This window comes from Scyliorhinus torazame, chromosome 5 (assembly GCF_047496885.1).
Source record: "Scyliorhinus torazame isolate Kashiwa2021f chromosome 5, sScyTor2.1, whole genome shotgun sequence".
Classification (NCBI taxonomy): Eukaryota; Metazoa; Chordata; class Chondrichthyes; order Carcharhiniformes; family Scyliorhinidae; genus Scyliorhinus; species Scyliorhinus torazame.
Window position 1 is genome coordinate 167,343,457 of NC_092711.1, and position 23,220 is coordinate 167,366,676.

The 23,220-nt window shown below is 47.8% G+C and overlaps 1 protein-coding gene across 1 annotated transcript in view; it reads right to left on the reverse strand.

Moving 5' to 3' along the window:
* LOC140418026 (uncharacterized) overlaps nt 1-23,220 on the reverse strand; it is a 149,960-nt gene that overhangs the window by 49,662 nt on the left and 77,078 nt on the right. The gene's annotated exons all lie outside the window — the stretch shown is intronic.

Sequence of the window (23,220 nt, forward strand, 5' to 3'; positions counted from 1 at the left end):
CCCAGTGTGAATGTGTCGATGAGCTTCCAGTGCAGATGGGGCCTTGAATCCTTTCCCAGTCCACACATTTCCATGGTTTCTCCATCTTTTGGGTCTCCTTGTGTCTCTCGAAGTTGGACAATTGAAGCCTTACCCACACAGGGAACACATGTACGGTCTCTCCCCGCTGTGAATGCTGCAATGTTTTTTCAGGGTGCGTAACTGGTTAAATCTCTTTCCACAGACAGTGCTCTGGAACATTCTCACTCGGGTGTGTGTGTCTTGGTGCTTTTCCAGTCACAATGGTGTTGAAAATCTGTTGATGCCGACAGCTCAAGCAAACATTTCTCCTTCTAGATTCAAATGCCGAAGATATTCAGATCCCAAGGAATCGAATAACTCTGTCAGATCTAGATGTGACGTTTGAGATTTCTCTCTGAAATTCCTCCACTTCTAATATCTTGGAAAAACAATTTACAAAAGTCAGCACTGTCAGTACAGGATAGATATTCAAAACAGACAATTCTGGTTCCTATGGAACATTCTTCCCTCTCTCATTCCCCAAAAGCTGTAAATATCCATCCAACACACTCTCCCTCCGTTCTCCCTCCCAATTCTCCTGAAGGTGCTGATTGACAGATCTATGCTCACTGCTTCCTGTCCTGGACACAGAGATCATAACAAATAGGAGCTGCAGTCGGCCATTTGGCCCACTTGCCCCATCCTTTAATGAGCTCAATGGCCAATCGACCTCAGCTCCATTTACCCACACTACCCTCATATTCCTTGGTGACTTCAATGTTTGGGGGGGGGGGGTGTCACAATCAAATCCAGTGACTACCTGCATGTACTTTGTGTCAGGTTGAGGTCAATGCCATCCCCCCCCCCCCCCCCCCCCTCCCCCCACTTTTCATCCCAGTCCCAGGAGATTAGATATTGGGCTCCAAACAATTCCCCCATGCTGGAGAAACTGCTCTATCTGCCATGCAGGCAGATGGCCCAGAAATGCACATGTCCAAGGGATGGGGGCCCTTAATTGAAAAAAAAAAGACTGGGCTCTTTAAATTGAAAAACTAAATCTGTCTAACTCATCCTTGAATATATTCAATGACCTCTAGACTCCACTGGTCCCTGTGGAAGAGAAATCCCGAGATTAACAACCCTGTGAGGTAACAGATTACTGAAAATATATGATGTAGTTACAGTACAATATTACATTACTAGAAATAATAATAAATGTACTTTACAGAACCATAAATAATATATCTAATCTGTACCATATAACAACACTAGACATATCTCTGGCTAATATTAATTTACTGACCCTTAAATGTCAGCCATCTCCTGGGGAAACCAGCCCTTTAATTGTGAACATTGGGAAAGAGACCATTCTTTTAGCCAAATAAATGTGTCAAGCTGAGGGAGCAAAGGATGTCAATATATTTAAGAGAGAGAGAGGGATCTGGGCCAAGCTTTCCAGAGTCTGCACCCTCCCTGGATTCACTTCCTTTCCCTTCAGTTGCTGCAAGTGACCAATTGAAGGTCAGAATGAGAAAAGAAATGGAAAGGGGGAGAAAAGGAAGTGTTTTCCTCACAGATGTTGGAGACAGGAGGACGTTTCAGTCTGTGTGAAGCTTCATTCAATCTTATTCACACAAAGGCAGTGCTCTGATTGGCTGGAGGACCAAAGTCCTTTTGGTCCTCCCAGTTTCTCAATAGCCAATACCTGAGCAGGAAGGTCAGAGGGTGGGCTCTCCTCTGCACTGCGCAGTTCACTACCGCCCTTGGACATGCGCAGTCCCGGGCTGGGTGGAGATGGAGATCACTGGGCTAGTTCTCGCTCTGGCCGGAAGCGTCAACCGGTTGCCTGGAAACCTTGTCTGCAGGATGTGCAGGGGAAGGGAGAGGGGGAACAACAGGAGGGGTCGGGGCTCTCGTGCCCGCCCGCCGGGCCTGCGCATTGGAACCCGGAAACGTCACCGCGGAACAGTGTGATTCAGGCAGGGCTTCTTTGGGACGTCGCAATGACCCAGAGGGGCGTTCCCAGCACTCTGAGAGCAACACCTGGTCACAGAAACAAAATACTCCGGATTGGACAAGAGCTCAGCGTCGGGAGGTCAAATACCCGCCCACCCCACGTGCGCCGAGGTCCGTCCCCTCATTGTCTCCATGACGGAGATTGGCCAATAGGAACCTGTGGACGACTGGACAGGCGCTGATCCTTCAGCCAATCAGAGTCTGGGGCCTGTGTCACTGGCTGCACGGAGCTTCCTTCACTGTCTGCCCAGCAAAGCTGCTGCTCCTCCAGCTTCACACAGACTGAAACTTCCTCTCACGTCTGTAAGTAAAACCCTTTCTTTTCTCCCCATTAAATTTATGTTCTTATTCTGCCCTTTATTGGTGACTTGTTTAAATCCCCAGGCCCAGATGAGATATTTCCAGGCTGCTGTGGGAAGCAAGACAAGAGATTGCAGACACTCTGACAATTTTCAATTTTTTCTGGCCACAGGAGCGGTGCCAGAGGACTGGAGGACCGATAATGTGGTTCCATTGTTCCAGAAGTGAAGTAGGGTAAATCCAGGCAATTGCAGACCAGTGAGTTTAACTTGAGTGGTCAGGAAATGATTGGAAAATATTCTGAGGGACAGAATTAATTTCTGTTGCGAAGGCAAGAACTAATTAAGGATAGTCAGCATGTCTGTGTGGGTTTCACCCCCACAACCCAAAGATGTGCTGGTTAGGTGGATTGGCCACGCTAAATTGCCTCTTAATCGGAAAAAAAAATTGGGTACTCTAAATTTATTTTTTAAAAAGGATAGTTAGCATGGCTTTGTCAAAGGAAGATTATGTCTTCTAAAGACCAACCCAAACAAAGACTGTAACAGGTTTCAAAGCAGCACTAGCAGTGCCTCTGGTTCTGCACCAGGACAAGGAGATGGAGCTGAGGTTGTGGACAGGGCACGTTCTGCACAATGTCCTCTGCCAATTTGGAGACTTGGAGCCAGACCTCTACATGCCGCTTGACAGTGAAGAGGAGACTGTCTGACAACCCAGACAATCCGCCCAGCACCTCAATATACACCCTCATCAGTGCCTATTAAAATACTCATCTGATCCACCCGAAGCAGCACCCATCTCTGACCACACCCTCCAATGAACTGACAAGCAAACTATATTTCACCCTGTCCTGGATCCAGTCCAGTGTTTCACCACAGCTGATCCCAACTCTATAGTGGCTGCTAAGTTTGTGCAGTGTTGTATCTGAGCTGCTAGCAGTGAGGGTCATATCAAATGGCTACCTGTCTTCATGAAGTGCTGAGCTGTTGCTCTCTCTTTTCATCCTTGACCTGCTGTGGCTGAACAGGCAGCATTTTCACGATAGGCTGAAGAGCATCTTTCTGTGCTGTAAAACTCTATGACTCTAAGTCTTTGAGTCTCTGAAAGCAGGAAATCAGAAGGGGAAAGTTGGTTTGAAGGAAGAGGGTGGGGAATTGGAAAGGAAGAGATCTAAGGTGTACACTGTGTGGAGTTTGCTCGTTCTTCCCCTGTCTGTGTGGGTTTCCTCTGGACGCTCCAGTTTTCTCCCATAGTCCAGAAGATGTGCAGGATAGGTGGATTGGCCATGAACAATTGTCCCTTAGTGTCCAAAAGGTAGGTGGGTTTAAGGTGATAGAGAGGAGGAGTGGACCTGGGTAGCATGCTCTATCGGAGGGTCGGTGCAGAAGGATTCTGTGGATTCTATTTCATTTGCATTTTCTGAGGAGGTGACAAAGCGTGTCGTTGAGGGTAGTGCAGTTAATAATAATCTTTATTGTCACAAGTAGGCTTACATTAACACTGCAATGAAGTTACTGTGAAAATCCCCTAGTCGCCACATTCTGGCGCCTGTTCAGGTGCACTCAGGTGAATTCGACATTCCGAATTCTCCTAACAAGCACGTCTTTCGGGACTTGTGGGAGGAACCCAGAGCACCCGGAAGAACCCCACGCAGACACGGGGAGCACGTGCAGACTCCATACAGACTGACCCAAGCCGGGAATCGAACCTGGAACCATGGCACTGTGGAGCAACAGTGCTACCCACTGTGTTTGAGTGCCGCCCACATGTAACCCATATAGACGTCAGTCAGGCTTTTCACAAGGTCTCACATGGGGGACTGGTCAAGATGGGATCCAGGGCAAATTGATACCAAAATTGGCTTCCTGGCAGCAGGCAGAGGGAGATGGTCAAAGATTGTCTTTGTGACTGGAAGCCTGTGTCCAATGGTGTTCCACTGCGATCGGTGTTGGGTTCCATGTTGTTCGGAGCATACATCAATGATCTGGATGTGAATGTTGGAGATATGATAAGTTGGCAGATGACACAAAAATTGGGGTTGTGGGAAATGGTGAGGAACGCCTCAGATTACAGGATGATATGGACGGGCTGGTTAGATGGCAGAACAGTGGCAAATTGAATTTAATCCTGAAAAGTGCAACAGGTCAAATTTGGGTAATCTCGCCTCCTAACTCAGCAACTGGAGCTGTGTATATAGTTAATGTTAAATAAAATGTTTTGTTTTCTGTACAACTCGGTGTTATACTCTTCATTGTATCTTATTAAATACCCATATCCCCACACTCTCCTGCCACTCAACCAATTTCCTAACCGTGTCAATAATTTGCCCTCAACTCCGAGGGCTTCCACCTTAGCTAACAGTCTCTTGTGTGGAACTTTATCAAATGCCTTCTGGGAGTCCATATAAATGACATCCATAGACATTCCCCTGTCCTCTACCCTCGTCACCTCCTCAAAAAATTCAGTAAATAAGTCAGGCTGGCTGTCCCTGATCGAACAAAGTTTTTCAAAGTGTTCAGTTACCCCACCCCTAATTATACATTCCAGCAGTTTCCCCACCATAGATGTTCATAATAATAATCTTTATTAGTGTCACAAGTAGGCTTACATTAACACTGAGGGACTGAATTCAGACTGTCCGATTCACCGAACAGCACGTCTTTTGGGACTTGTGGGAGCACCAGGATAAAACCCACGCAGACACAGCAGATAACGTGCAGACTCCACACTTACAGTGACGCAAGGCGGGAATCGAACTTGGGTCCCTGGCCCTGTATAGCAACAGTGCTAACCATTGTGCTACCATGTCGTGTTCGGCTAACTGGTCTGTAATTCCCTGTTTTTCGCCTTTCACCCTTCTTAAATAATGAATCCCTTCGCACACTAAGAGCAGGTGAATGGCTTCTCCCCAGTGTAAACTCGCTGATGTATCCGCACCGCACTTCAAAAAGTGCATTTTTCCAATCCAGAGGGACTACTCCTGAATCTAGGGAACTCTGGACGATTATCGTTGGGGCATCTACAATGTGCTCCCCGACTTCCTTTAACACCCTTGATGGAAACCGTCAGGTCCTGGGGATTTGTCACTCTTCAGTTCCATTAATTTCCTAGTTAGTGATGGTATAGTTATGTTAATTGTGTTAAGTCCCTGTCCTCTTATCGACTATTAATTTTTTCGGGACTTATGGCACGTTATCCTCCTTTTCAACTGTAAATACTGAGGCAGAGTAATTGTTCAGTGTGTCTGCCATTCCCCCATTATCACTGACAATATCTCCATTTCCAGCTTTTACTGGGCCTACATTGCTCTTCACACCCGCTTTCCCTTTATATAACTAAACAGTTCTTCTCATTGATATTGATGTCCCTTGCAAGTTTCCTTTCATAATCCCTTTCAGTCGCTCTTACAAGCTGCTTTGTGATCCTTTGTGAGTCCTTGTTCCCACCCTATTCGTCCGGATCTGTCCTGTGTCTTGTATTTTTGTGCGTTATTTCTTTTAGTTTTAAGCTGTCCCTAACCTCTTTATTTGTCCGTGGCTGTTTTTTTTGTTAAATGGAGCCTTTTCCTCTCAGGGGGATATACTTGCTCTCTATCTCGTTAAATGTTTCTTTAAATATTCTCCACTGATCTTCAGTTGTTTGACCCATTAACAGATCTCCCCAGTTTACCGAGGACAGTCTCTGTCTCATCCCGTTAACGTCAGCCTTACCCAAGTCTAAAACTCTACTGTCTGTAACGTGCTTTTCACTTTCAAACACTACACTGAATTCAATCATGTTGTGATCACAGTTAGGCTACTAATTAAATTGGGCTCATTACTCATAACTAAATCTAATATTGCCTGTCCCCTTGTTACATCTGGAACATATTGCTGCAGGAAACTATCCCGGACACATTCCAGAAATTCACTCCCTTTCTGACAGTTGCTTGTCTGCCTCTCCCAATTGTGTGTCAGTTATAATCCCCCATTAATACTACTCTGCCTTTGCTACACACTCGCCTAATTTCTGCCTTTATACAATCTAGTGCCTGAGAGCTAACCAGACGGTCGATACACAACACCCATTACAGTTTGAGATTTTTTTTGTTCCTCAGTTCCACCTATGTGGGAGGGGATTCTCCATCCAGGCAGCCGGCCAATGGGGTTTCCCGTTGTGGGCACCCCCATGCTGTCGGGAAGTCCGTGGGCATGAGTGCGCTGCCGGAAAGCGGAGGACCCCGCCGACGGAGAATCCAGCCCATGGTCTTCGCTGGATCCTTCCCCTCATTATATCCTCCACAGCAGACGCCATCTCCCTGGCGCTACACTCACTTGGAGCATCTCGACAACAAGGACTCCGACATCAGTCTCCTATTCATTGACTACAGCTTCAAATTCCGAGGTGTGCACATCACCAACAATCTGTCCTGGTCGACCCACATCAACACTACGACCAAGAAAGCACAACAGCGCCTATACTTTTTCAGGAAACTAAGGAAATTCAACACGTCCACATTGACTCTTCCCAACTTTTACAGATGCACCATAGAAAGCATCCTACCTGGCAGCATCACAGCCTGGCCTGGCAACTGCTCGGTCCAAGACTGTAAGAAATGACAGAGAGTGGTGAACACGCCCAGTCCATCACGCAAACCCGCGTCCCATCCATTGACTCTCCCGCTGCTTTGGGATAGCGGGCAGCATATTCAAAGATCCCTCCCACCCGCTTGTTCACACTTCCAACTTCTTCCATCGGGCAGGAGATACAAAAGTCTGAGAACACGTCCAAAGACGTGCAGGTTAGGTGGATTGGCCATGATGAATTGCCCTTAGTGACCAAAAAGATTAGGAGGTGTTATTGGGTTATGGGGATAGGGTGGAAGTGAGGGCTTAAGTGGGTTGGCGCAGACTCGATGGGCCGAATGGCCTCCTTCTGCACTGTATGTTCTATGTTCTAACAGATTCAAAAACATCTTTTCCGCTGTTACCAGACTCCTAATCGACCCTCTTATGGACTGACCTGATCTCTTCACACATCTCCTCCACTGAGTAGTGCTACACTCCTGTATGCTTCACCCAATGCCTGTGTCTATGTATTTACATTGTGTATTGATGTTTGCCCTGTGTATTCTCATGTATGGAATGATCTGTCTGAACTGTACGCAGATCAATACTTTTCACTGTATCTCGGTACACGTGACAATAAACAAATCCAATCCTCACCATTGAGGTGATAGTATTTCTAATCAGTAAGGCTACTCCACCCCCTCTGCCATATTCTCTGTCCCTCCTGTAAACTTTATGACCGGTATATTTGGTACCCAGTCCAGACCATCCTGCTATTTGTTTTTGGAACTGTATTGAGTTCCCAGGAGGCCTTCCTCTCCCCCACCATTTGTTAGTTTAAAGTCCTTCTGACCTCCCTATTTATCCTTTCCACGAGGACACTGGCCCCAGATCGGTTCAGGTGGAGACCGTCCCAACGGCACAGATCCCTCCTGTCCCAATACTGATGCCTGTGCCCCATGAAATGGAACCCCTCTTTCCTGCACCACTCCTTTAGCCACGTGTTTACTTCTCTAATTTTCTCATCCCTATGCCAATTTGCACGTGGCTCAGGGAATAATCCAGAGATTATAATCCTTGGGACCTGTTGTTTAATTCTGTTCCTAATTTCTGATATTCCCAAACAGGTCCTCTTTCCTAGTCTTGCTGATGTTGTTTATCCCAACGTGGACCACAACAACTGGATCCTCCCCCTCCCTCTCCAATATCCTTTCAAGCCGGTTAGAGATGCCCCTCACCCTGGCACCGGGCAGGCAACATACCATGTGGGACTCTCGGTCCTGCTTCCAAAGGATGTCATTAGTTCCCCTAATTATAGAAACCCCGACAACTACCACTTCCCCCGCTTGAATGGCCTCCTGTACCAGGGTGCAGTGGTCAGCTAGCTCATCCTTCCTACAGTCACTGCTCCGATACCCTGCCCCTCCGCGTCCGCTCCCTGGAGACGAGGTATTGGGGAATGAGAGGAAGGAATGTTCCATAGAAACTAGAATTCTCTGTTCTGAATTTCTATCCTGTACTGAGTGTTGACTTTGAAAACTCCTTTTACAGATATTACAAGAGGAGGAATTACAGACAGAAATCTCAATTGTCACGTCTCGGTCCCACAGAGTCACTCGATACCTTGGGATCTGAATGTCACCGGCCTTTGAATCTAGAAGGAGAAATGTTTGCCGAATCTGTCAGCATCAAAATATTTTAAACATCAATGTGACTGGAAAAGCACCGAGACACACACACCCCAGCGAGAGTGTTCCAGAGCACTGACTGTGGAAAGAGCTTTAAACATTTACACAGCCTGAACAAACATTGCACCATTCACAGCGGGGAGAGACCGTACACGTGTTCTGTGTGTGGGCGAGGCCTTAACTGATCGTCCATCCTGGAGAGATACGAGGAGACCCAAAACATGGAGAAACCGTGGAAATGTGGGGACTGTGGGAAGGGATACAGATTCCCATCTGAGTTGGAGACTCATCCACGCATTCACACTGGGGAGAGGCCATTCACCTGCTCTGTGTGTGAGAAGGGATTCACTCTGTTCTCCAGGCTGAAGAAACACCAGCGAATTCACACTGGGGAGAGGCCATTCACCTGCTCTCAGTGTGCGAAGGGATTCACTCAGTTAACCCACCTGCAGAGTCACCAGCGAGTTCGCACTGGGGAGAGACCATTCACCTGCTCTCAGTGTGGGAAGGGATTCACTCAGTTATCCCACCTGCAAAGTCACGAGCGAGTTCACACTGGGGAGAGACCGTTCATCTGCTCTCAGTGTGGGAAGGGATTCACTCAGTTCTCCAATCTGCAGACACATCAGCGAGTTCACACTGGGGAGAGGCCATTCACCTGCTCTCATTGTGGGAAGGGATTCACCCAGTTATCCCACCTGTGGACTCACCAGCGAATTCACACTGGGGAGAGACCGTTCTTCTGCTCTCAGTGTGGGAAGGGGTTCAGTGAGTCATCCAAACTGCGGACACATCAGCGAGTTCACACTGGGCAGAGGCCATTCATCTGCTCTCAGTGTGGGAAGGAATTCACTGACTTATCGAACCTGAAGAGACACCAGCGAGTTCACACTGGGGAGAAGGCAATCACGTGCTCTGAGTAGGGGAAGGCAATTAGTGATCCATCCCACCTGCAGACACACCAGCGAATTCACACTGGTGAGAGGTCATTCTCCTCTGTGTTGGAAGGGAATCCATGATTCATCGCACCTGCTGAGACACCAACAAGTTCACAAGTGATTACAAGGGCTATTGCTGTTATTGTTTCTGCTCTCAGTTACATCCAAGACTGTATTTTGTTCATTCTGTCAGTTGGTCACTGGGGAGGGTCGGAGGGTTTTGTTCTGCTCGACTTGGCAGTCCTATGGCTTTGCCTCCAGATGGCTGACGCTCTTTGAGCCTTGTTGCGACTACCTTGGTTCAAATTTCACAACGATCACAGAGTGAAGGGGTGTTTCGAAGAGAGAAGATATTCAGTTTCCATTTCTGTTTGGATCCCCCTAAATCATGCCACATTACCATGAAGATGGGCATTGGTGGTTACATGTTTTTGTTTAATTTATCTGGGTGAACACCCAATCAGGGTATGAGGGACTTGTTGTCTGAGGTAGACTGGGAAACCACATTAAATGGTATGATGGGAGACAGGCAATAGCTAATATTTTCAGGCATTATTATTCATCTACCGGGGGGTCAGTTAGCTCAGTTGGCTGGATGGCTGGTTCATGATGTGGAGTGACTCCAATAGCAGGGATTCAACTGTCGTATTGGCTGAGGTTATCCATGAAGGGTCCACCTTCGCAACATTGCCCCTCGCCTGAGGTGTGGTGACCCTCAGGTTAAACCACCAGTTGTCTCTCTCTCTCGCTCTCTCAAGGGGGAGAGCAGTCTATGGTCTTCTGGGACATTTGCAACTCATTTCACATATACACACCAAAATTGATTCCTTTAGGGGAAAAAATCGAACAGGAAAAGTGATGCAACTGCGGCTAACAAGAAAAGTTAAAGATTCCATTAGATCAAAGGAAGAGGCTCATAAAGTGGCCAAAATAGTAGTCAGCCTGAGGACTGGGAACTGAATGAGATTAATAAGTAAAAAAGTAGTCCTGGAGAAATTAATGTGGTTGAAAGTTAATCAGCCCTCAAACGTGATGCTCTACATCCCAGAGTGTTGAAAGAGGCGGCTGTAGAGATAGTGGATACATTGGTGATCATCTGTCACAATTCTGTAGATTCTGGAATGGTTCCTGCAGATTGGAAGGTGGTAAATGTAACCCCACAATTTAAGGAGGGAGAGAGTAAACGGGGAACCACAGACCCATTAGCCTGACATCAGAAGGTGGGAAAATGCTACAATCTATTAATGGGGCGGCACGGTAGCACAGTGGTTAGCACCAGGGACCCGGGATCGATTCCAGGCTTGGGTTACTGTCTGTGCGGAGTCTACACGTTCTCCCTGAGTCTGCGTGGGTTTCCCCCGGGTGCTCCGGGTTCCTCCCACAAGTCCCGAAAGACGTGCTTGTTCGGTGAATTGGACATTCTGAATTCTCCCTCGGGTATACCCAAACACGTGCCGGAATATTGCGACTGGGGGATTTTCACAGTAACTTCATTGCAGTGTTAATGTCAGCCTCCTTGTGACAATAATAAAGATTATAATTATACTATTAAAAGAACTCAACCCATGTCAATAGGGTTGACATGGCCATGTCAATAGCACAGACCCCAAGAGGCCAACAGCGAACCCAAGCAGACTACCAATGAACCGGAACAGCAGACCGAGAGATCTGCGGTGCGGCAACCGAAGAGGAAAGAGTCGAATTGGACCCCTCCGGAAGGCCGCTGCCTTAGACTCGACATGTATGCTCAAGCCGTCAGGAGCCGCGTCAATGCCAGATTCATCAGTCGCATTCACAAGACAGCCCCGAACGTCACCCAAGCACAACGCAATGCCATCCGCGCTCTCAAGACCAACCGCAGCATCGTCATCAAACCAGCAGACAAAGGGGGGGCCACTATCGTACTGAACAGAACGGACTACTGCAAAGAAGTATACCGACAACTGAACAACCAAGAACATTACAGACAGTTACCCGCAGATCCGACCAAGGAACACATCCGCCAACTTAACAGACTGATCAAGACCTTGGATCCAGATCTTCAGAGCACCCTACGTGCTTTCATCCCACGTACCCCCCGCATTGGAGATCTCTACTGCCTCCCGAAAATACATAAGGCCAACACACCAGGCCGCCCTATCGTTTCAGGCAATGGGACCCTGTGTGAGAACCTCTCTGGCTACATCGAGGGCATCTTGAAACCCATCGTACAAGGTACACTCAGCTTCTGTCGCGACACAACGGACTTCCTACAGAAACTCGGCACCCATGGACCAGTTGAACCAGGAACATTCCTCGTCACAATGGACGTCTCGGCACGCTACACCAGCATCCCCCATGACGACGGCATTGCTGCAACAGCCTCAGTACTCAACACCGACAACTGCCAATCTCCAGACGCAATTCTGCAACTCATCCGCTTCATTCTGGATCACAACGTCTTCACCTTCGACAACAAGTTCTTCATCCAGACGCACGGAACAGCCATGGGGACCAAATTCGCACCCCAATACGCCAACATCTTCATGCACAAGTTTGAACAGGACCTACTCACCGCACAGGACCTTCAACCGACGTTATACACCAGATACATCGATGACATTTTTTTCCTTTGGACCCACGGCGAAGAATCACTGAAACGACTACACGATGACATTAATAAGTTCCATCCGACCATCAGACTCACCATGGACTACTCTCCAAAATCAGTTGCATTCTTGGACACACTCGTCTCCATCAAGGACGGTCACCTCAGCACTTCGCTTTACCGCAAACCCACGGATAACCTCATGATGCTCCACTTCTCCAGCTTCCACCCTAAACACATTAAAGAAGCCATCCCCTATGGACAAGCACTCCGTATACACAGGATCTGCTCAGACGAGGAGGAGCGTAACAGACATCTACAGACGTTGAAAGATGCCCTCGTACGAACGGGATATGGCACTCGACTCATCGATCGACAGTTCCAACGCGCCACAGCGAAAAACCGGACCGACATCCTCACAAGACAAACATGGGACACAACCGACAGAATACCCTTCGTCGTCCAGTACTTCCCCGGAGCGGAGAAACTACGTCATCTTCTTCACAGCCTTCAACACGTCATTGATGACGATGAACATCTTGCCAAGGTCATCCCCACACCCCCACTACTTGCCTTCAAACAACCGCGCAACCTCAAACGAACCATTGTTTGCAGCAAACTACCCAGTCTTCAGAACAGTGACCACGACACCACACAACCCTGTCATGGCAATCTCTGCAAGACGTGCCAGATCATCGACATGGATACCACTATTACACATGAGAACACCACCCACCAGGTACGCGGTACATACTCGTGCGACTCGGCCAACGTTGTCTACCTCATACGCTGCAGGAAAGGATGTCCCGAAGCGTGGTACATTGGCGAGACCATGCAGACGCTGCGACAATCACCAGGCAGGAATGTTCCTTTCCAGTCGGGGAACACTTCAGCAGTCAAGGGCATTCAGCCTCTGATCTCCGGGTAAGCGTTCTCCAAGGCGGCCTTCAGGACCCGCGACAACGCAGAATCGCCGAGCAGAAACTTATAGCCAAGTTCCGCACACATGAGTGCGGCCTCAACCGGGACCTGGGATTCATGTCGCATTACATTCATCCCCCACCATCTGGCCTGCAAAATCCTACCAACTGTCCTGGCTTGATACAATTCACACCTCTTTAACCTGGGGTTACCCCATCTCTGGATCTGTAAAGATTTAATCACCTGCTAATGCTCACATTCCGAGCATTGTCTGGCATCTTTGAATTTGTCTATATATGTGTTTCTGGAACAGACCTCTGCATTCATCTGAGGAAGGAGCAGCGCTCCGAAAGCTAGTGACATCGAAACAAACCTGTTGGACTTTAACCTGGTGTTGTAAGACTTCGTACTGTGCTCACCCCAGTCCAACGCCGGCATCTCCACATCAATAGAATTTGGTTCACATGAATTGATATCCTCAGTCTGGATAGGCCCAGTGGACCAGGCTATTCTGGGTCTGGATATTTGATCCTAATTGAATTCTCCCTTAAGCTTTGAAAATGGGAAAGTAACATGGTCAATCAGAACCATCAGGAAAGATCAGCTTTATGAACATCAAATGTGGCAAAAGGTTAGAATGATTGTGGCCAATTACAGATGGAACCAGCATCATTCACTGGTAATGTTCCACCGTGTACCAAACAATACCCATCAACCCGTCCTCAACCGAAGGGATTTTACCCACAGTAGAGCAGCTGGAGGAAAGAGGGATGTTAATTAAAACACGCAGTTCGTCAAATAGTCCAGTTTGACAAATGGTACAGGGCGTCTGACCATTGACGACTGAAAGGCAAACCTATATCAATCTGGTCTCCACCTGTGTTCCAGTGAAAGTCTGGAATGTTTAGATGGGATGAATAAATTGATCGCTTTCTCCTGGAAATATTTACATCCTGGCCCATGAACTTTGTTTCAAAGAAATCCACATTTGAAAGCTTGGACACAACATGAAATATCAGCACCATAACAGGGCAGATAAGACAAACAGACACTCACTTTGATCTTCAGAGCATCTGAGAGTTAAGTATATGTGACGTGATTTTGGGATACCGGTGTGGGTGTACAGATGTGATTTGTTCCATGTGAAAAATAACAAGCCTAAATTCGTGGTGAAATGGACTGAAGACCGGGTCCCAAACACACACAGCTACTGGAGACACAGCAGGAGATGAAATGGTTAATGTGGCCGGGGGATTGAGACACCATTGTGACATCATCAAGACATTGACACACTCCAGAGAGAAACTGACTTTAAAACAATCCGGATAGAATTAAACACACTGGACATGGGCAAAGAGGGAGTGAAATTAAAGCGATAATGGGACAATGAAGGACTTGGGAGAAATAATACTGAGTAAGAACTGTCCACAAAGAGAGAGCTGGAGAATCTTTCACATCCATGTTTGATTTGTTCCTTGAAGCATCTGTCCTTATGTACCAGTAACCTAGAACTCACCGCACAAGAAGAAAATATGGAGTAGATGTTACCCCAGGCGGAGCCAGAACTGGACAATAAAGGAGTGAAATTGAGTGAGGTTTTGTGGAGAGAGTTTTGTAAATTCTTAATGGGATGTGGGAGTCGCTGGACCAGAATTTATTGCCCTTGAACTGAGTGGCTGCTCGGACATTTCAGATTTTAACCGAGTCTCCCCTATTTCTAGTCTCTGCCACAAGGGAAACATTCTCTCAGCATTCTCTCTGTCAATTCCACTCAGGATCTCACGTGCTTCAATAAGATCATCTCTCATTCTTCTCAACTGCAATGGATACATTCCCAACCTGTCAAACCTTTCCTCAGAGGATAACCCCCTCATTCCAGAATCTGGGAGTCAACCTCCTCTGAACTGCTTCTAATGCAATTATCTCATTTCTGAAATAAGGAGACCCAAACTGTACACAGTGCTCTAAATATGGGGCGGGATTCCCGTCCTGCAGCGCATCCCTGCCAGCAGCGGGATTCTCCGTCCTGCGGCGTGTCCCTGCCAGCAGCGGGATTCTCCGTCCTGCGGCGCATCCCTGCCAGCAGCGGGATTCTCCATTCTGCGGCGCGTCCCTGCCAGCAGCGGGATTCTCCATCCTGCAGCGCGTCCCTGCCAGCAGCGGGATTCTCCATCCTGCAGCGCATCCCTGCCAGCATCGGGATTCTCCGTCCTGCGGCGCATCCCTGCCAGCAGCGGGATTCTCCGTCCTGCAGCGCATCCCTGCCAGCAGCGGGATTCTCCATCCTGCGGCGCATCCCTGCCAGCAGCGGGATCCTCCGTCCTGCAGCGCATCCCTGCCAGCAGCGGGATTCTCCATCCTGCGGCGCGTCCCTGCCAGCAGCGGGATTCTCCATCCTGCAGCGCATCCCTGCCAGCAGCGAGATTCTCCGTCCTGCGGCGTGTCCCTGCCAGCAGCGGGATTCTCCGTCCTGCGGCGTGTCCCTGCCAGCAGCGGGATTCTCCGTCCTGCGGCGTGTCCCTGCCAGCAGCGGGATTCTCCGTCCTGCAGCGCATCCCTGCCAGCAGCGGGATTCTCCATCCTGCGGCGTGTCCCTGCCAGCAGCGGGATTCTCCGTCCTGCAGCGTATCCCTGCCAGCAGCGGGATTCTCCATCCTGCGGCGTGTCCCTGCCAGCAGCGGGATTCTCCGTCCTGCAGCACGTCCCTGCCAGCAGCGGGATTCTCCGTCCTGCAGCGCATCCCTGCAAGCAGCGGGATTCTCCGTCCTGCGGCGTGTCCCTGCCAGCAGCGGGATTCTCCATCCTGCAGCGCATCCCTGCCAGCAGCGGGATTCTCCGTCCTGCAGCGCGTCCCTGCCAGCAGCGGGATTCTCCGTCCTGCAGCGCGTCCCTGCCAGCAGCGGGATTCTCCGTCCTGCAGCGCATCCCTGCCAGCAGCGGGATTCTCCATCCTGCAGCGCATCCCTGCCAGCAGCGGGATTCTCCATCCTGCAGCGCATCCCTGCCAGCAGCGGGATTCTCCATCCTGCAGCGCATCCCTGCCAGCAGCGGGATTCTCCATCCTGCGGCGCATCCCTGCCAGCAGCGGGATTCTCCGTCCTGCAGCGCATCCCTGCCAGCAGCGGTATTCTCCATCCTGCGGCGTGTCCCTGCCAGCAGCGGGATTCTCCGTCCTGCGGCGTGTCCCTGCCAGCAGCGGGATTCACCGTCCTGCGGCATGTCCCTGCCAGCAGCGGGATTCTCCATCCTGCGGCATGTCCCTGCCAGCAGCGGGATTCTCCGTCCTGCGGCATGTCCCTGCCAGCAGCGGGATTCTCCGTCCTGCGGCGTGTCCCTGCCAGCAGCGGGATTCTCCGTCCTGCAGCGCATCCCTGCCAGCAGCGGGATTCTCCGTCCTGCGGCGTGTCCCTGCCAGCAGCGGGATTCTCCGTCCTGCGGCATGTCCCTGCCAGCAGCGGGATTCTCCGTCCTGCGGCGTGTCCCTGCCAGCAGCGGGATTCTCCGTCCTGCAGCGCTTCCCTGCCAGCAGCGAGATTCTCCGTCCTGCGGCGTGTCCCTGCCAGCAGCGGGATTCTCCATCCTGCAGCGTGTCCCTGCCAGCAGCGGGATTCTCCGTCCTGCAACGCATCCCTGCCATCAGCGGGATTCTCCATCCTGCAGCGCATCCCTGCCAGCAGCGGGATGCTCCATCCTGCGGCGCGTCCCTGCGCGTCCCTGCCAGCAGCGGGATTCTCCATCCTGCCAGACGGCCAATGAGTTTCCCATTGTTGCCAGCCCGTCGCCTGGAAATCCCCGGGTGTGAGTGCGCTGCCGGCGCAACAGAGAATCTCGCCAGTGGAGAATCCAGCCCATGGTCTCACCAAGGCCCTGTACAACTGCAGCAAAACACCCCAACTTTTATATTCCAGTCCCTTTGCAATAAATAACAATATTCCATTCACCTTCCTAATCACTTGCTGTACCGGCTGGAAGGGCCCTTCCTTTTCATAACCTTATTTCCCCGTTCTTTTATTTCTGCTGTTACATTTTTGCTCCATGGATGATTAATGGACATGTCACTTTAAGGCAAGCAGCCTGTATCTTTAATTCAAGCAGAAGAATCCAGGTGTCTGTGCCGGTTTAAACTGGAGCTGCAGATCTTTAGGCACCAGTGTGAGAATTGGGGTTGGGACTCGGTTTGATTGATTCGCAGGTGGCCAATGAATTGGTCCAAAAGGATGTGCTCCTAGGTAACAGGCGGTGATTGGATCCTATCCCACTGGGATGTTTTTCAGAGTCCCAAGCTTTCAGTTTGATTCTAGCAGCACAAGAGGCAGAACTGATTAACTCTCTCTCCAGAAGTCAGCTGTGAGTGCTATCTCTCTTCCCAGATAGCCTGTGGGTGCTGTATTCCTGAAACCATGGAGACCTGAATACAAACCACAAACTGAAAGAAAAGTTTGAACAGAGATGAGGTGCCGCTCCAGAAAAGTGTGAGTACTGCATTTCTAAACTACAAAGAACGTGAACAAATTAACCTACAGAGAAGATCACTACAGACTGTAAACTAAAGACTTTAATCTGCAAGCTTGCTGTGAAGTAAAGTGTGCTAAAAAACATCATCTGAAAAAAAGAATTTCTTTCACTTATGATTTTATCCCTTTCCACCCCTCTGTATTTGTCTGTCTCTGTGTGTGTAGAGGTTGGGGGCAGGTTAAAGTGGGAATTAGGAATTGGCTTATTGTAAATCAGTTGTGTTTGCTGTTATAAATAAACAGTAATCGTATTTACATTTGCAACCATGGCGACTGATTATTGGGCAGCCAAGGGCCAAAGACATAGGGTATTTTTATAAGAATTATTGGTCAATTCGCTTGTGCTGTGACTCCGGGGCACGTGGGGCTGGAATTGACCGCGCATGAGCCCAGGTGTCGTAACACGGCAAACTAACTTGTGATTCCTGTACCAGGACACCCAGATACCGCTGTGCCTCAGAGTTCTGTAATCTCTCTCCCATTTAAATAATGTGGACACATTCACATTTTCCCAAATTATACTCCATCTGTCAATTCATTCCCACTCACTTAACCTATTTGATGTCCTTTGCATTCTCCAAGTCCACTTGACAAATTCATTTCCAATCCCTCTTTGTGTCATCAGCAAATTTAACCACATTCAACTCATTAATATAGATTGTAAATAGTTGAGGGCCCAGCACTGATCCTTGTGATACTCCACTTGTCACATCTTACCTACCCAAAAATGACCCATTTATACCCACTCTCTGCTTCCTATGAGCTAACCAATCCGCTATCCCTGCTGATATGTTGCCCTCTACACCATGACCTCTTATGTTGTGCAGTGACCTTTGATGTGGCACCTTGGGAAATACTTTCTATAAATCTAAATAAACCACATCTGCAGGTTCCCCTTTATTGACATCCCGTGTTACTCCCTCAAGGAGCCTGAATAAATGAGTCAATCAGAACCTGAACCCCATTTTGCGTGTCAAAAGAAAAATCACATCTCCTCTACCCCTCTGGTTCCTTTGCCAATCGCCTTAGAGGGACTCACTTTCTGTTAAAGAGCCTGTCAACCTCTCACCCACTTTCCCTGAACTACATCAATCTAATCATGAAAAATCCAACAAAATCAAATATTTTTATTGTTAATTGTTTATTAATGAAACAACATGGATAAACAAAGAAACAGAAAATTACTTGAGAATAAATAGCAAGCAGAGTAAAGGGATGTTCACAATGTTCAGAACCCAAATGGTTTCTCTTTACTCTGTTCCCGTGACTCCCCACTTTGGACACCGGGGCACTGAATACCGGGGGGTCACGTCACTACCAGCCCTGGTCACCTCCTTCTGTGTCCTAATTGGTTGGAGGCCCATTTCCCAGTCAGTCCTCCAGCACCTTCCTGTCTCTCTATTAGTGCGACACCCATGGCAGTTTCCCAACTGGGGTGCAGGCCCCGTTATTGGTAACTTAAATTCAGCCCTCAGCTCCATCTCCTGGCTGTCACTGACACAAGAATAGTGAGCCAGAAAACTGCCTGAGGCTCAAATGGGAAGTCAAAACTTGTGGATTAGGATCTCTGTACAGATCAATAACTTTTTAAAAATATCAATTCCAAGTCAACAATGTAAAGGATCACACAACAGGAGTTAAGGTTTTATGGCTTTTACTGCAGCAAACAAACTAGAAGCAACATTTTGTTTTTAATTTTTCCAATTAAGGGGCAATTGAGTGCGGCCAATCCACCTATCCTGCACGTCTTTGGGTTGTGGTGGTGTGACCCGCGCAGACACGGGGAGAATGTGCAAACACCACACGGACAGTGACCCGGGGCCAGGATTGAACTCGGGTCCTCGGCGCCGTGAGGCAGCAGTGCTAACCACTGCGATGCCTTAGAAGCAACGTTAACTAAACACTATTTTTGCCAGAAACCTCCATCTTTATTTATAAAATAGAACTTTGTCCTTTTACACAATCTAAAATTCCACTCCACGGTTATACTTTACTCTGCACCAGAAATCCAAACTTAAGTGTCTCAGAACCAGTCAAAAGTGATGATATAAAGATAGTGGATACATTGATGATCATCTTCCACAATTCTATAGATTCTGGAATAGTTCCTGCAGATTGAAGGCAGCAAATGTCACCCCACTGTTCAGGAAGGGAGAGAGAAAATGGTGAACTACAGACCTGTTAGCCTGACATCAGTATTGGGAAAATACCAGCATCTATTATAAAGGATGTGATAAATGGACACCTGGATAATAATAATTAACTTGGATTTATGATATGGAGATGCCGACGTTGAACTGGGGTGGGCACAGTAAGAAGTCTTACAACACCAGGTTAAAGTCCAACAGGTTTGTTTCGAATCACTAGCTTTCGGAGCACAGCTCCTTCCTCAGGTGATGGAGCTTCTTCCTCACCGGAGGAAGGAGCTGTGCTCCGAAAGCTAGTGGTTTGAAACAAACCTGTTGGACTTTAACCTGGTGTTGTAAGACTTCTAACATGGATTTAGGAATAGGAAATCATGTCCGACGAACCTTTTGGAGTTTTTGAGGATGTTATTAACAGAATTGATAAAGGGGAGTCCGTGGTTGTGGCACACTTGGATTTTCAGAAGGTTTATGACAAACACCCGACAGGAGGTTAGTCAACAAAATGAAAACACATGGGATAGGAGGTAATATACTGGCATGGATTGAGAATTGGCCAACAGGCAGAAAACAGAGAGGAGGAATAAATGGGTCATTCTCACCTTGGCAGTTGGGACGAGTGGGTTACTGCAAAGATCAGTACTTGGGCCCCAGCTGTTCATGGTTTATACAATGATTTGGATGTGGGGACCAAATGGAATATTTCCAAGTTCACTGATGACACAAAGCTGGGTGGGAATGTGTGTTGTGAGGAAGATGTAAAACGGCTACAGGAGGATTTGGACAGACTTAAGTGAGTGGGCAAGGAATATAATGTGGAAAAATGTAAGATTATCACTTTGGTAGGAGGAACCGATGAGCAGAGTATGTCTCAAATAGAGATTAGAAAGTGTAGACGTACAAAGGGACCTGGGTGTCCTCATCAATAAGTCACTGAAGGTGAACATGCAGGTGCAGCAAGTTATTAGGAAGGCCAATGGGATGTTGGCCTTTATCACAAGAGGATTTGAGTACAGGAGTAGTGAAGACTTGCTTCAATAGTGTAGAACCTAGGTTAGACCACAGCTGGAGTACTGTGTGCAGTTTTACTCCCCTTACCTTAGAGAAGGTATTATTGCCAAAGAGGGAGGGCAAGGAAGGTTCACCAGACTTGTTCTGGGGATGGGAGGTGTTGTGTCTATAAAACCTCAGACACTTCGACCAGTTTATTAAACAAATATTTTACCCACGTATCTTTATTGACCAGGTAAACAAAGGACAATGGAGTGTATAAATCACATAACTTTATTCCACAAGCAGTAAAACAGATACCCTTAAATTATCCCACTAATTACAGTCCCAAGATTCTCAATAGTACCCGAGCCGATGGACTCATTTGAGCTGTGGGTTTGATTCTGTATCTCAATCTCCTCGGGGTCTTCTTCCGAGAAGATGGGTCTCGCCGCTGCTTCTTTACGTCTCTGGTCAGTCGTCTCGATTACCTCTGCGTGGAGTCTTCACTGCTGGGCGGCCCGAGGGTTCAATCGTTATACCCTTTCTGTGTCCTTCCAGAATGTTCTCTGACCCCAGCCGATGAGGTCACAGGGTGAGAGTGGTACCACCCAATGGAGTTACCAATGGCCATTCAGCAGGACACTGGAATCTGTCCATGGGAGTCCATTTCCCGGTGCGTTGTTTGTTATGTAACTTTGTCTATTCAAAACAATCAATCGATGAATAGAGCCAATTATCTCTTGATTGATGATTGATGGAGCAGAGCAGCTCCAGACATGTGCTGGCAGCTTGTCGGAGTTCAGTGTATTCAGGCTGGTTGCTGGAGCTGGCTGTGGCTCCATTTAAAATGGCCAATTTTTAATTTAAAGTGTCTGATTTTATCGAGCCTAAAATACAGGCCACGGCACATTTTACCACAGAGGACTGTCCTATGAAGACACATTGGGGAAACTGGGCCTGTATTCACAGTTGTCTGTGCTAGATTGGGAAATTACAATAAATGGTATGACGATAGACAGGCAATCACAAGTATTTGAGGAATTGTTACATATTTACATAAAATATAGACTCCTTAATAAACAAAACTCCAACAGAAGTTTTGCAACCGTGGCTAATAAGCAATGTTAAAGATTCCATTAGGTCAAAGGAAGAGGTTCATAAAGTGGCCAAAATCATAGTAAACCTGAGGATTGGAACTTGGTCTTCCTTTGCTGAAAACCAAACCAAGAGACTGATAAAGAAAGAGAAAATAGAATGTGAGAGCAAACAGGCGAGAAACATAAAACCGACAGGAAAAGCTCCGATAGGAATGTGAAAAGGAAAAGATTAGCAAAGACCAATGTGGGTCCATTCCAGACAGAGACAGGAGAGTTTATAATGGAGAATAAGGAAATGGCAGAGAAACTAAATAATGTGAGTCTGTCTTCACGGAGGAAGATACAGAAATTTCCCCCAAACATGAGAACACCAAAGGACTAGTGAGCCCGAGGAACTGAAAAAGATTAGTATCAGTGAAAAACTAGTACTGGAGAAATTAATGTGATTGAAAGTTAATAAATGGTATTTTTTCCCTGTATGGAGTGATCTGTCTGGACTGTACATAGAACAATACTTTTCACTGTACCTCGGTACACGTGGCAATAAAGAAATAAATCAGAAATCCCCAAAAGCTGATGCTCTACATCCCAGAGTGTTGAAAGAGGTGGGTGGAGAGATAGTGGATACATTGGTGATCATCTTTCAAAATTTTCTAGATTGGAAACTGGTAAATGCAAACCCGCGATTTAAGGAGGGAGAGAGAAAACAGGGAACCAGAGACCACAGGGGATGGCAGGACTGTCCTATGAATAGAGATTGGGGAAACTGGGCCCGTATTCACTCGAGTTTTGAAGAATGAGAGGCGATCTCACCGAAACTTCTAAGATACTGAATGGAATAGACAGGGTAGGTGCAGGTGAGGTGGTTCCCCTGGTTGGGGAGTTTAGAACCAGGGGACACAATTTCAAAATAAGGGGGAAGCCACTTAGGACCGGTCTCGGAGGAGAGATTTCTTTACTCACAGGGTTGTGAATCTTTGGAATTCTCTACCCCAGAGGGCTGTGGACGCTCAGTCATTGGGTGTGTTTAAAGCAGAGACTGACAGATTTCTAAATTCCAATAACACAAAGGGATATGGGGATAGTGCGGGGGGAAAAGGCATTGAAGTGGATGATCAGCCATGATCGTATTGAATGGTGGAGCAGGCTCGACGGGCTGAATGGCCAACTCCTGCTCCTATGTTCCAATGATATAAAGACAGGTAGGAAACTAAATTGTGACGAGGACATAAGGAGGTTACAAAGGGATATAGATAGGTTACGTGAGTAGGAAAAGATCTGCCCAATCGAATATTATGTGGGAAAACGTGACTTATCAATTTTGGCAAAAGAATAAAAAAGCTTGTTATCTAAATGGTGAGACATTGCAGAGCTCTGAGATTCAGAGGGATCTGGGTGTCCAAGAGCATGAATCACAAAAGGCGAGTATACAGATACAGCAAGTAATTAGGAAAGCTAATAGAATGTTATTGTTT